At 40.4% G+C, this 12699-nt stretch overlaps 1 gene segment (V, D, J or C); it reads left to right on the plus strand.

The window, feature by feature from the left end:
- Positions 1–8041: 8041 nt before the first annotated feature.
- Positions 8042–8464, plus strand: LOC308381711 (immunoglobulin kappa variable 1-39-like). The segment is given in 2 exons: positions 8042–8060; positions 8154–8464.
- Positions 8465–12699: the final 4235 nt, after the last annotated feature.

The following is a 12699-nucleotide window of genomic DNA, read 5'->3' on the forward strand; positions in this document are numbered from 1 at the left end:
TGAATTTAGTTGTGTGGTCAAGTGAGCTAAGGCTTGTATTCCTACTACGGTAACGTGAGATATCCTAGCTGTGCGGGGCTATGCAAAGGTTGCTTATACTGAAAGAATGGTTAACTTGTTGTGGCCGATAGCGTGAGTTAACATTAACCCGTGTCCTGTGAGTAATGATTCATGAGAGACCTTGAATCATTAGGTTAACTGAAAAACGTTTGAGGATGTAGCTGTTGTAGTGTGCTCAGTTTTCGAAAACTAGACTGAAACTAAGAAGGATAACTATGACTAAATGTGACTAAAACTAATATGCACTGAATCTAAAATAGCTGCTGAATCTAAAATAGCTGCCAAAATGAACACTGAGATGTATTAATTTTGGCAGCTATTTTAGATTCAGTCTTCAGACAAAAATGCATATTAGTTTTAGTCACATTTAGTCATAGTTATCCTTCTTAGTTTCAGAAGAGGTTTTTCATGGTTGCTAGCTCTAATCAGATGTACTATAGGCTTATAAGAGAAGACTAACTTTTTATGCCAACGAACACCAATAACTAGAACTAATTTGACAGACTATAAACCAATGTGATACACGTGCTCTCTAGCTATACAGTAAAAGTGTTGCTTACGTTTGATACTAGACCTACAGTCTAACTCTAACTGCATTAAGTCTAACATATAGGCCTATCTTACAATAAACTTTAAGTAAAGCTGGCTATGTAACCGCATTCATTCCAATATTGTTACAGAGATGTTTCCTTTTACCAAGATAGCAATTTCAACAATTCACTTAGCTCAGTAAGTCAGTATAACGAAACTCTGAGATACCCTCATATGTCTAAACGTCAGTGGAGCCTAAATATAATGGTTGAGCTTGGTGGCTTGCTAAAATATATTGGAAGAAGGCCCCACTACACTGATTGAGTAGATGTAAATACATGTTAATTCATAGGCACTTGTTCTCTCTGTCACAGAGCAAGCACACTCTCGCAGTTCGTTCACGAAACGCATTCTAGTTAGTGTGCTTGCCCGAAGGGAAGCACACTATTGTTCTTCGTTTTTTACTATTTTTTTTATTCTAGTAGTTTTTCTTGCAGCTAACTACTCCTCGCCCGATTGAGATAGAGACGCCGTTCAAACACCAAAACGTCCGGCCCGATCCGGTGCAAGCTGCTATGACTTTTCGTGGCGGTACTCCTTGCCACTCCTTTTTTATTCCTCTTTTTCCATCACCTTTTTTCTCCATAGACTTGCATGGCAGAACTTTGAGGCATTATGACATCATAATAGGCTCATTAAACTGGCTTGCACATGTGATTCACTGACAACTCTCACTGACACCTGCGCACGGTTCCTCTTCTCTCTCTGTCCCTCTCCATTCAACTGTATAACTAGGAATATTAAGAGACACCTTCCATACCAGGGCTCTACTCACTCATGCATACTCACTCATGTTTACTCACTCGTGCATACTCACTCATGCATACTCACTCGTGCATACTTACTCATGCATACTCACTCATGTTTACTCACTCATGTTTACTCACTCATGCGTACTCACTCATGTTTACTCACTCATGCATACTCACTCATGTTTACTCACTCATGCATACTCACTCATGCATACTCACTCATGTTTACTCACTCATGCATACCCACTCATGTTTACTCACTCATGCATACTCACTCATGCATACTCACTCATGTTTACTCACTCGTGCATACTCACTCATGTTTACTCACTCATGCATACTCACTCATGCATACTCACTCATGCATACTCACTCATGTTTACTCACTCATGCATACTCACTCATGCATACTCACTCATGCATACTCACTCATGTTTACTCACTCATGCATACTCATTCATGCATACTCATTTGTGCATACTCATTTGTGCATGCTCATCCAGCAGGGAGAGCTGGAGAGCTGACACCTGCCCCAATTCCAAGGCACTTGTTCTCTCGGTCATGGCCGCAACAGAGCAAGCACACTCTCGCAGTTCGTTCACGAAACGCATTCTAGTTAGTGTGCTTGCCCGAAGGGAAGCACAGTATTGTTATCGTCAAGTTTTCTTTATTTATTTATTTATTTATTCCGTACGTTTTTCTTGCAGCTAACTACTCCTCGCCCGATTGAGCTAGAGACGCCATTCAAACACCAAAACGTCCGGCCCGATCCGGTTCAAGCTGCTATGACTTTTCGTGGCGGTACTCCTTGTCACTCCTTTTTTATTCCATTTTTTCATCCCCCTTTTCTCTCATTGACTAACATGGGGAAGGTTGAGCCATTGTGACGTCACCCGCTCTATCAGTCGTTCTCCATTCAACTGTAGGAATATTAAGAGACACCTTCCAGGGCTCTACAGTGCGAGTATTTCACTCGCATAAATAGGTACGTGCAAACTTGAAAAATAATTTACAAGCACAGTGTGCGAGTGACAGACAGTTGTCAATACGGCGCCAAAAAGTGAAGCATTCCATTGATTTCACATGGAAACAACTGACAGGGTCGCGACTCCAGGGTTATCGACGGGACCAACAGCAGCAGCAGCATAATCATCATCTGGATTTACTGACATTTTCGGTATATATAAACACATAATATCAATTGGTAACTGGTGTGTTGTATCCTGTTTATGTCTGATACTTTATAAACATTTATGTTTTACGTTAACTTATTACACTAGGCAGCAGTATTGTGAAGTAGAGCTAGAAATGGCTTTGCTAGCTCCCATATTGTAGCTCACACCAGCAACTGCTCAATTTAGGACAGAAAGGAGTTTGGTAAATTAGCTTGTAACTGTCAATGATAACTAGTTATTAGAATATATTAGCCAACGTTAAGTTGACTTCAAAGGGGCAGTCGAGTGTTTAGGTTGTGTCAGCTAGCTTGGAAAGCTAGCTAATAATTTTTGATTGAAGCTTCACGTTAGCCTCTGTAAACGTTTAGCTAGCTAACGTTAGCTAACTATGAGGTAGCATATCCCAAGTAACTTGTTGTGACCGATAGCGTGAGTTAACATTAACCCGTGTCCTGGGAGTAATGATTCATGAGAGACCTTGAATCATTAGGTTAACTGAAAAACGTTTGAGGATGTACACACAGCATAGCTGTTGTAGTGTGCTCAGTTTTCGAAAACTAGACTGAAACTAAGAAGGATAACTATGACTAAATGTGACTAAAACTAATATGCACTGAATCTAAAATAGCTGCCAAAATGAACACTGAGATGTATTAATTTTGGCAGCTATTTTAGATTCAGTCTTAAGACAAAAATGCATATTAGTTTTAGTCACATTTAGTCATAGTTATCCTTCTTAGTTTCAGAAGAGGTTTTTCATGGTTGCTAGCTCTAATCAGATGTACTATAGGCTTATAAGAGAAGACTAACTTTTTATGCCAACGAACACCAATAACTAGAACTAATTTGACAGACTATAAACCAATGTGATACACGTGCTCTCTAGCTATACAGTAAAAGTGTTGCTTACGTTTGATACTAGACCTACAGTCTAACTCTAACTGCATTAAGTCTAACATATAGGCCTATCTTACAATAAACTTTAAGTAAAGCTGGCTATGTAACCGCATTCATTCCAATATTGTTGCAGAGATGTTTCCTTTTACCAAGATAGCAATTTCAACAATTCACTTAGCTCAGTAAGTCAGTATAACGAAACTCTGAGATACCCTCATATGTCTAACGTCAGTGGAGCCAAAATATAATGGTTGAGCTTGGTTGCTTGCTAAAATATATTGGAAGAAGGCCCCACTACACTGATTGAGTAGATGTAAATACATGTTAATTCATAGGCACTTGTTCTCTCTGTCACAGAGCAAGCACACTCTCGCAGTTCGTTCACGAAACGCATTCTAGTTTATTTATTTATTTATTCTCCCCGTTTTTCTTGCAGCTAACTCCTCCTCGCCCGTTTGAGCTAGAGACGCCATTCAAACACCAAAACGTCCGGCCCGATCCGGTCCAGGTTGCTATGACTTTTCGTGGCGATACTCTTTGCCACTCCTTTTTTATCCCTCTTTTTCATCCCCTTTTTCTCTCATTGACTAACATGGGGAAGGTTGAGCCATTGTGACGTCACGCACTCTAGCCAACTGACATTAGATCAGTTGACATAGGAAAAGCTCTCTTAAATGCCAGAAGTGGTTAGATAGAGAGTGCAAAATATTAAAACGAATGTAGTGGCAACAGTTTCAGGTACAGTTTATACACCCGCTCTAACAGTGTTAACCAGTATGTGAGTAACGTGGGTTTTATTAAGGCATAGCGTGTGTAATGTGTAGCTATTTCATTCCGTTTGTTAACCTTTCCGGCTGTCTGTATACCAGCAGCAGAGCGGAGCATTTCACTCCCCTGCAATCTCGGAATGAAATAGCTACACAATACACACGCTATGCTTTAATAAAATTCACGTTTTACGAGACACCAACAGAGGCACAACCGACAAGTCTTACCATTGAAGATCTTTGACGTTCGGTCTGAAACTTCATCCAGCTATCCAGGTTAATCCAAGTTGTTATGGAGAACGACAGTTGCATCAATCATATTTCATTAAAACTTCACACTTCTTACATTGGACATATCCACCAGCCTAATTAGAATCTGCATTGTCTACTGAGCAGAAAATTCTCCATACAGTAGATTTCCCTTCGTTTAGTATCATTTTAAACTTTCCAGATGACTGTATTGCCCTCGCTCGTCAAGTGATACGTGTCCAGAAACAAGGCTCCTTTGACTGGATAGCCAGAGCTAGCATAACTGCCATTGAAATCCAATGGTAATGCTACCTAGCTAGGTATGCTAATTGTCGGTATCCATCGTTAACTCGTTAATCGTTAACCATCATGTCACTGGCTTTAATTTAAGAATGGCATGTTAGTAGTACATTTAGTAGTACATTTAATATCAGTACACTTGATTCATTACTGCTGATGTGTTACTTATATATGTTACTTATTAGCAGCTAGCTACCTAGCTAGCCACTGTGTTCCGATGTGTTTTCAGTTAGCATTAGCGGCAAGCTAACTGCTGTAATAGTTGAGTTGAGCTTCAGTTAAGACGCTGCGTACCGTACTTCATCATCACATTCGATTATTTATTACAAACAAATTCGAATTCAGCTGTAGGCATGAGATCTGTATCTTGGAGACTAATTGCATCCACAATGTAAGTACTGCAAGCTAGACTACTATGCAGTTGACACAACACAGGAGGTCCCTGGGCCTGAGAAGGGAAGGGAATGAGTTTAATGTGGCTATAATATGGAATTTTAAATGTGCCTAAAACTAGACTAAATTGTAATGAGTTTTCGAAAACTAGACTGAAACTAAGAAGGATAACTATGACTAAATGTGACTAAAACTAATATGCATTTTTGTCTTAAGACTGAATCTAAAAATAGCTGCCAAAATGAACACTGAGATAGGGGACCCCTTAATCTGCAATTCATGGTTGCTAGCTCTAATCAGATGTACTACCTAGGCTTATAAGAGAAGACTAACTTTGTATGGCAACGAACACCAATAACTAGAACTAATTTGACAGACTATAAACCAATGTGATACACGTGCTCTCTATCTATACAGTAAAAGTGTTGCTTACGTTTGATACTACACCTACAGACTAACTCTAACTGCATTAAGTCTAACATATAGGCCTATCTTACAATAAACTTTAAGTAAAGCTGGCTATGTAACCGCATTCATTCTAATATTGTTGCAGAGATGTTTCCTTTTACCAAGATAGCAATTTCAACAATTCACTTAGCTCAGTAAGTCAGTATAACGAAACTCTGAGATACCATCATATGTCTAAACGTCAGTGGAGCCAAAATATAATGGTTGAGCTTGGTTGCTTGCTAAAATATATTGGAAGAAGGCCCCACTACACTGATTGAGTAGATGTAAATACATGTTAATTCATAGGCACTTGTTCTCTCTGTCACAGAGCAAGCACACTCTCGCAGTTCGTTCACGAAACGCATTCTAGTTTGCATTGAAGCTTTCACTTCTCACTCTTTACTGATTCATCAAGACAAACTGAACACTGGAAATGCTCCACTGATTTAGGCGGCAACACACCAATATTTCTCTCAATTTCTTGAAAAATATATCAACTCATTACCAAGGCTATTGACAAAACTTTTGTGAAGACTAACATGTGCCTGATGGATTAATGCAGTGGAACTGACATCTACAAAAACACCCACTTGTATTAAATGTATTAAATCTCTGTATACTGTAAGTATTTCTTATTTCAGATATTGACATTTATTAAATGTTGTTTAGTAAAATACCCACAATGTTTGCAGTTTGCATTATTTCGGGTGATTCAAATATAAAATTTGAATTACTTTCATATATTTTTCACAATCCTTCAGACCTGGAATACCGGACAACCACTAGATACATTCTTCATGTACAGCCGCGGAAAAAATGGCTGGCTGAGGTTTGTAAAAGACCATAAGGATTGAAAAAGTGGACTGGAGGTTCTTCTAAGTTCGTCTTCTCTGATGAGTCCGATTTCACAGTAGGTGCAAAACTCTCTGGCTTGTAGGCCTCTCCAGGTCTCCGTCTAACCATCAGACGACCATGTGTTGGGCAAAGCTGAAAATTGGACTCATCAGAGAAGACGAACTAGAATACCCTCCAGTCCGCTTTTTTCAATCCTTATGGTCTTTTACAAACCTCAGCCAGGCAAAGTACAACGTTGTCCCGGAAGAAAAACTTGCTTCCTTTTGCTCTGACAATGTTCCCCAACTCTGAGAAGTGTTTTTTCCAGCACGACAATGCTCCATGCCACACAGCCAGGCCAGTAAAGGTGTGGATGGAGTATCACCAGATCAGGACCCTGTCATGGCCAGCCCAATTTCGAGACCTGAATCCCATAAAAAAAACTCTGAAATGTGATCAAGAGGAAGATGGATGGTCACAAGCCATGAAAAGAAGCCGAGCTGCTTGAATTCTTGCGCCAGGAGTAGCATAAAGTCACCCAACGGCAATGTGAAAGACTGGTGGAGAGCATGCCAAGACACATGAAAGTTGTGATTTTAAATCAAGGTTATTCCACCAAATATTGATTTCTGAACTCTTCCTAAGTTGAAGCATTAGTATTGTGTAGTTTAAAAATGAATATGAGCTTGTTTTCTTTGCATTATTCGAGATCTGAAGACACTGCATCTTTTTTGCTATTTTGACCAATTGTCATTTTCCTCTGACAATATTTTTATTTGAAATTTGGTAGGAATGTTGCCAGTAGGTTATAGAATAAAACTAAAATGTACATTTTACTTTAACACATACCAATAAATAGTAAAACCAGAGAAACTGATAATTTTGAAGTGGTCTCTTAATTTTTTCCGCGGCTGTATATATATATATATATATTTAAACTTGGATAGTTTAATTTTGGCTAGTAAAGTACCCCACACATTTGCATAGCTTACCTTTGTATCATTTGTTTAATTCATTCTACAATACATAGTAATCCCATTCAGACACTCATAAACAAAGGTTTGCATGTTAAGCCTGCCTTGTATATCATACAACTTCATGCCCCAGTTTGAAACAGGCCCTGTTGGTGTGAGTAAAGCTTTAAAACATGATCATTCAATACGTTTAGAATATTTAATTCTGCACTTACTTCAAAATGTTTGTAAATTCCCCTCACATTAAATCCAGTGCTTTAGATGTACTGAGTCGCTGCACATCAACTCCTACTGATAACAAACACCAAGTTTAGTATAAATTAAGTGAGTGTGTGTGTGTGTGTGTGTGTGTGTGTGTGTGTGTGTGTGTGTGTGTGTGTGTGTGTGTGTGTGTGTGTGTGTGTGTGTGTGTGTGTGTGTGTGTGTTTGTGTGTGTGTGTGTGTGTGTGAGAGAGAGAGAGAGTTTTGCATGGGGACTGACACACACATTACAGCTCCATCTACTTTAAGAGTCCCTCTGTGGATCAGAGGGCTTCAGTGCTTCGCTGCCACTGAGAAGAACCTTAAAGATGATTTATGTTACTGCAATCCTACTAGCTATGGGACTCATAGCACAAGGTGAGAGACTGTTACATCTCACATCTTACTGCTAATATTGCATCCAAGCCTTTCAAATGTGTCAGTTCTAATATTCCCTTTTTTTCTCAACAGTGTCATCAGCTGATTATATTCTGACTCAGTCTGCCTCATCAAAGTCTGTTCAGCCTGGAGAAACAGTCTCTATCAGCTGCACAGCCAGTGAGAGTATGGGTAACTATCTCCACTGGTACTCCCAGAAACCTGGAGAAGCTCCTAAACTCCTGATCTATTATGCAACAACTCGTCAGTCTGGTGTTCCAGATCGTTTCAGTGGGAGTGGGTCTGGAACACAGTACACTCTGACCATCAGCAGAGTCCAGCCTGAAGATGCTGCAGATTATTACTGTGGCCAGAGCACTTGGACTCCATGCACACAGTGTTAGAGCGACGTACAAAAACCTTCCTCAGCAGGAGAGAATCAGAGCCCTCAGAAGACTGATCTGAGAACAGGTGCAGAGCTGCTACAGATGACTGAACTCAGCTCATGGTAGCAGCTCTTTCAGAGGATGTGCACATGATCTCAGTCACTCTCCTCTCCTCTCCTCTCCTCTCCTCTCCTTCTCCTTCGCCTCTCTCCTCTCCTCTCCTCTCCTCTCCTTCTCCTCTCCAACATATAAAGATGTCAAAATGTTTGATTGGCAACAGCATCGTTCAAGTCCATTATTAAATGAGTGGTGGCAGTCTTGTATTGTAAAGATGCAAATTGAATGTCGTTAGACTTTAAATGAATAACCTAGGAAATGTGCATATTCAACATAGCAGGTTTAAGTGTCCAGTTCTGGTTGACAGTGAGACTGCATAAAAGGCATCAGAACCACTAATTCAGTCATACATGACCTGTCACCAGCCCTTATGCTTGGGAGAATAAAGACATCAGACCCACTAATTCAGTCATACATGACCTGTCACCAGCCCTTAAGCCTGGGAGAATATTATAACCCATTTCACTGAGTCATCATCAACACATGACTTCACCTACACTTACGGAAGAAGAGCTGATCTAGAAACATAATGTAGACTTTAGATCTTTAGTGGCTTATATGAATTATAATACCACTCATCCTCACTGTAGGCTTGTTTTCATTAACACCACTGTGACTCAGAGTCCAGACCCATCCACCACACCAGGAAGCACAGTCCCCATACACTGCATCTTCAACAGGCCCGTAATGACCTGTGACAAAGCTTTTATGAATTATGAGTGTCTAACCTGCTCTTAAAGAAACCTGGTGTGTATATGTACATTCAGTCTATGAAGTCCTCATGACAACACTAAACCCCACCTAAAAAGTCACTTTGGAATTTCAACTTCATCCATCTACATTCACTATTACATTTCTGTTCTGTTTTAATTCACCATTGGGATAATTTATCATTACATATTTTGTCATAAATACTCAATTTTCTACATTCATGTCCGGTCTGTTATTAGTTAAACTAATCAAAAACTGAAATATCAAATATAAACTTTTGAATCCCTGCACTAAAGTAGTGACACAGCAGGAGGACACGGGGGTAGCTCACCACTGAGTCTCATTACACTTATGACATGTCTGGTGTTACAGCTGCTGTTGCACACATTAATCAGCAGGGGGAGGCAAAGCTTAATTTCCCTGCACCTGAATTGAAGACGGAGTTTACTGTGAAGTTGTAACTCTGTACTTAGACTTCAAAGTCTACTTATTTTTTCAAATGAAAGTCATATGGTATGTGTATGATCAACATATAAGGATTGTAATCTTCACGACGAGGCCCAAATAAATTAGACCCATGGTCGACTAAATATAATACTCATCACCAGCCCACAGGTGGGTGTCCTGAACATAAACATTGCCATTATGCGTTATGCATTACTAAATCTAGTGTGAAAGCACAAGAGGAGACATTACTTTATCTTCAACTCATCTCATATCATGAGGCACATCTCTCATATGAGCCTCTTAACTTTCTATCTGACAATCCAAAGATCACTGGAGCGTCATCAAGAATACTAGTGAGAGAAATTCATTTTCAGAATGGCTGAAGTATCTGAAGCTCAAGTGGGGGTTCACCTACCCTGCCAACTCCCCCCACCCCCCATTTCCAGAGAGAAGTGTCCCCTGAGGAAGTGTGTGTGACTAGGCCATGTTTGCATATCTGCCCTGCCTTACTGCTCCATCTACTTTAAGAGCCCTAGTGTTAACTAAAGGACTTCAGCGCTGTTAGGGCCACTGAAAAGAAAGATGCTTTCACCTGTTTTAATGCTGGTAGCAATGGGACTCCTTGCACAAGGTGAGAAAGACTTTCTGTAACTACACTGAGCTGTTGGCAAGATAGTTCATAAGATTTCATTAAAGAGCTGTTAATACATTGCTGCTTCTAACCCATTGTTTTATTAAATGTTTTTACTTCTCTTTTAATTAAAAAGTGATCATATTTCTTTTAGGGTCATCAGCTGATAAAATTCTGACTCAGTCTCCTTCATCAAAGTCTGTTCAGTCTGGAAAAACTGTCTCTATCAGCTGTACAGCCAGTGAGAGTTTGACTAGTGGGAATCATTATCTCAACTGGTACTCCCAGAAACCTGGAGAAGCTCCTAAACTCCTGATCTATTATGCAGCAAATCGTCAGTCTGGTGTTCCAGATCGTTTCAGTGGGAGTGGTTCTGGTACACAGTACACTCTGACCATCAGCAGAGTCCAGCCTGAAGATGCTGCAGATTATTACTGTGGTCAGAGCAATTGGACACCATTCACACAGTGTTAGAGCGCCGTACAAAAACCTCCCTCAGCAGGAGAGAATCAGAGCCCTCAGAGAGTCTCAGAGCCTACAGATGACTGAACTCAGCTCATGGTAGCAGCTCTTTCAGAGGATGTGCACATGATCTCAGTCTCACCAGTACAGCATGTTAAAATAGATCTCTCACTTCCTCTATTTGACTGACAGGTGTCCCGTGTCCATCCTGTCAGTCATTTAGAAATATCTAGAAGATCCACCCTCTTTTCCCCTCATGTCCACAATTAGATGAATACCCATCATTCACAAACTTAACCTTCACCTCGATACAACTATGTACTTAGCGTTACTCAAATGTATTGATTGGTTAGAAATGTTTCTTTGTCTTTAATTCTCCCATAGTACACATACATGAGATCAGTTGTGGACATTTTGATGTCCTTGGCAAACTATCTTTTATACAGCAGCATGGCGTCTATATTTGTAGATTAATGAAATATTATTAAATTCAGGTAGATCACCTTCCGGTCATATGTGAACACCAGTCATATATTAAAGGAACTACACTAAAGTGCACACAGTGAGTGCCACAGTGGAGGCAGAGTAACTCTGTCCAGTGTCACCCCTCAACACTGGGACTCATTTCACATCATGTGACAGATACTGTTAACAACATCACACACAGAGGAGAGAGGCAGCAGCTACTGTTAACAACATCACACACAGGGGAGAGAGAGGCAGCAGCTACTGTTAACAACATCACACACAGAGGAGAGAGGCAGCAGCTACTGTTAACAACATCACACACAGGGGAGAGAGGCAGCAGCTACTGTTAACAACATCACACACAGGGGAGAGAGAGGCAGCAGCTACTGTTAACAACATCACACACAGGGGAGAGAGGCAGCAGCTACTGTTAACAACATCACACACAGAGGAGAGAGGCAGCAGCTACTGTTAACAACATCACACACAGGGGAGAGAGAGGCAGCAGCTACTGTTAACAACATCACACACAGGGGAGAGAGAGGCAGCAGCTACTGTTAACAACATCACACACAGGGCAGAGAGGCAGCAGCTACTGCTAACAACATCACACACAGGGGAGAGGCAGCACCATTGTTCCAGAATCTTCTGCACACATCACCAATACTTAATTTCCCATGAAGGTATCTGAACATTCTATCTTAAAGATGCAGTCTGTATTTCTGCCAAAAGACCATTTATATGCTCAACAGCCAATCAAATTACCCCCCTTGTGTCCTTGCTCTTCAAGCACCATGTTCATTGGCTCTAAATGTTTCTGGCTCTGTCACTCTGCCACTATGTTTGTGTGCCATTTACAGAGCTGGGACTGTGAACGAACACCAGAGTGTTTTTAGAGCACAGACTGAACAGACGGCTAGAGGACAGTGAGGAGCAATTAGCTGAATTTGACAAAACATATTTCACCTTTAATACACCATCCTTTGTTTCATTACTACAGACAGACAAACAGCCAACTAGACATACAGACAGACAGAGAGGCATTCCTCACGCATCCACCAACCGTACTTCTCCCATTCGACCGCTGCCACCACATGTCAAAGGGTATCTGTGTCAAGGGTCTTTTAGGGTAAGCTGGAAAGGCAGCAGGGAGACAAAAACTCTGTTTGGCACATTTATTTGTCTTCCACCAAGTGCATAATCCACGAAAAGATGAACATTATCCAAGAAAAAAAAAAAGACTTGCAAATTGAAACAAAAGATATTTTACAAACAGCTGTATATACACTGTCAGTCATTCTTATTCATCTGCTATATACAAAGACAACAGATAATCAGTGATTTGACAGAAGAATATTTGTACAATAAAATGGAGATTTTGAACAACAGTATATGAATGAGTGAGGTGTGAAATGTT

This window comes from Sprattus sprattus, assembly GCF_963457725.1.
Source record: "Sprattus sprattus genome assembly, chromosome: 20".
Lineage (NCBI taxonomy): Eukaryota > Metazoa > Chordata > Actinopteri > Clupeiformes > Clupeidae > Sprattus > Sprattus sprattus.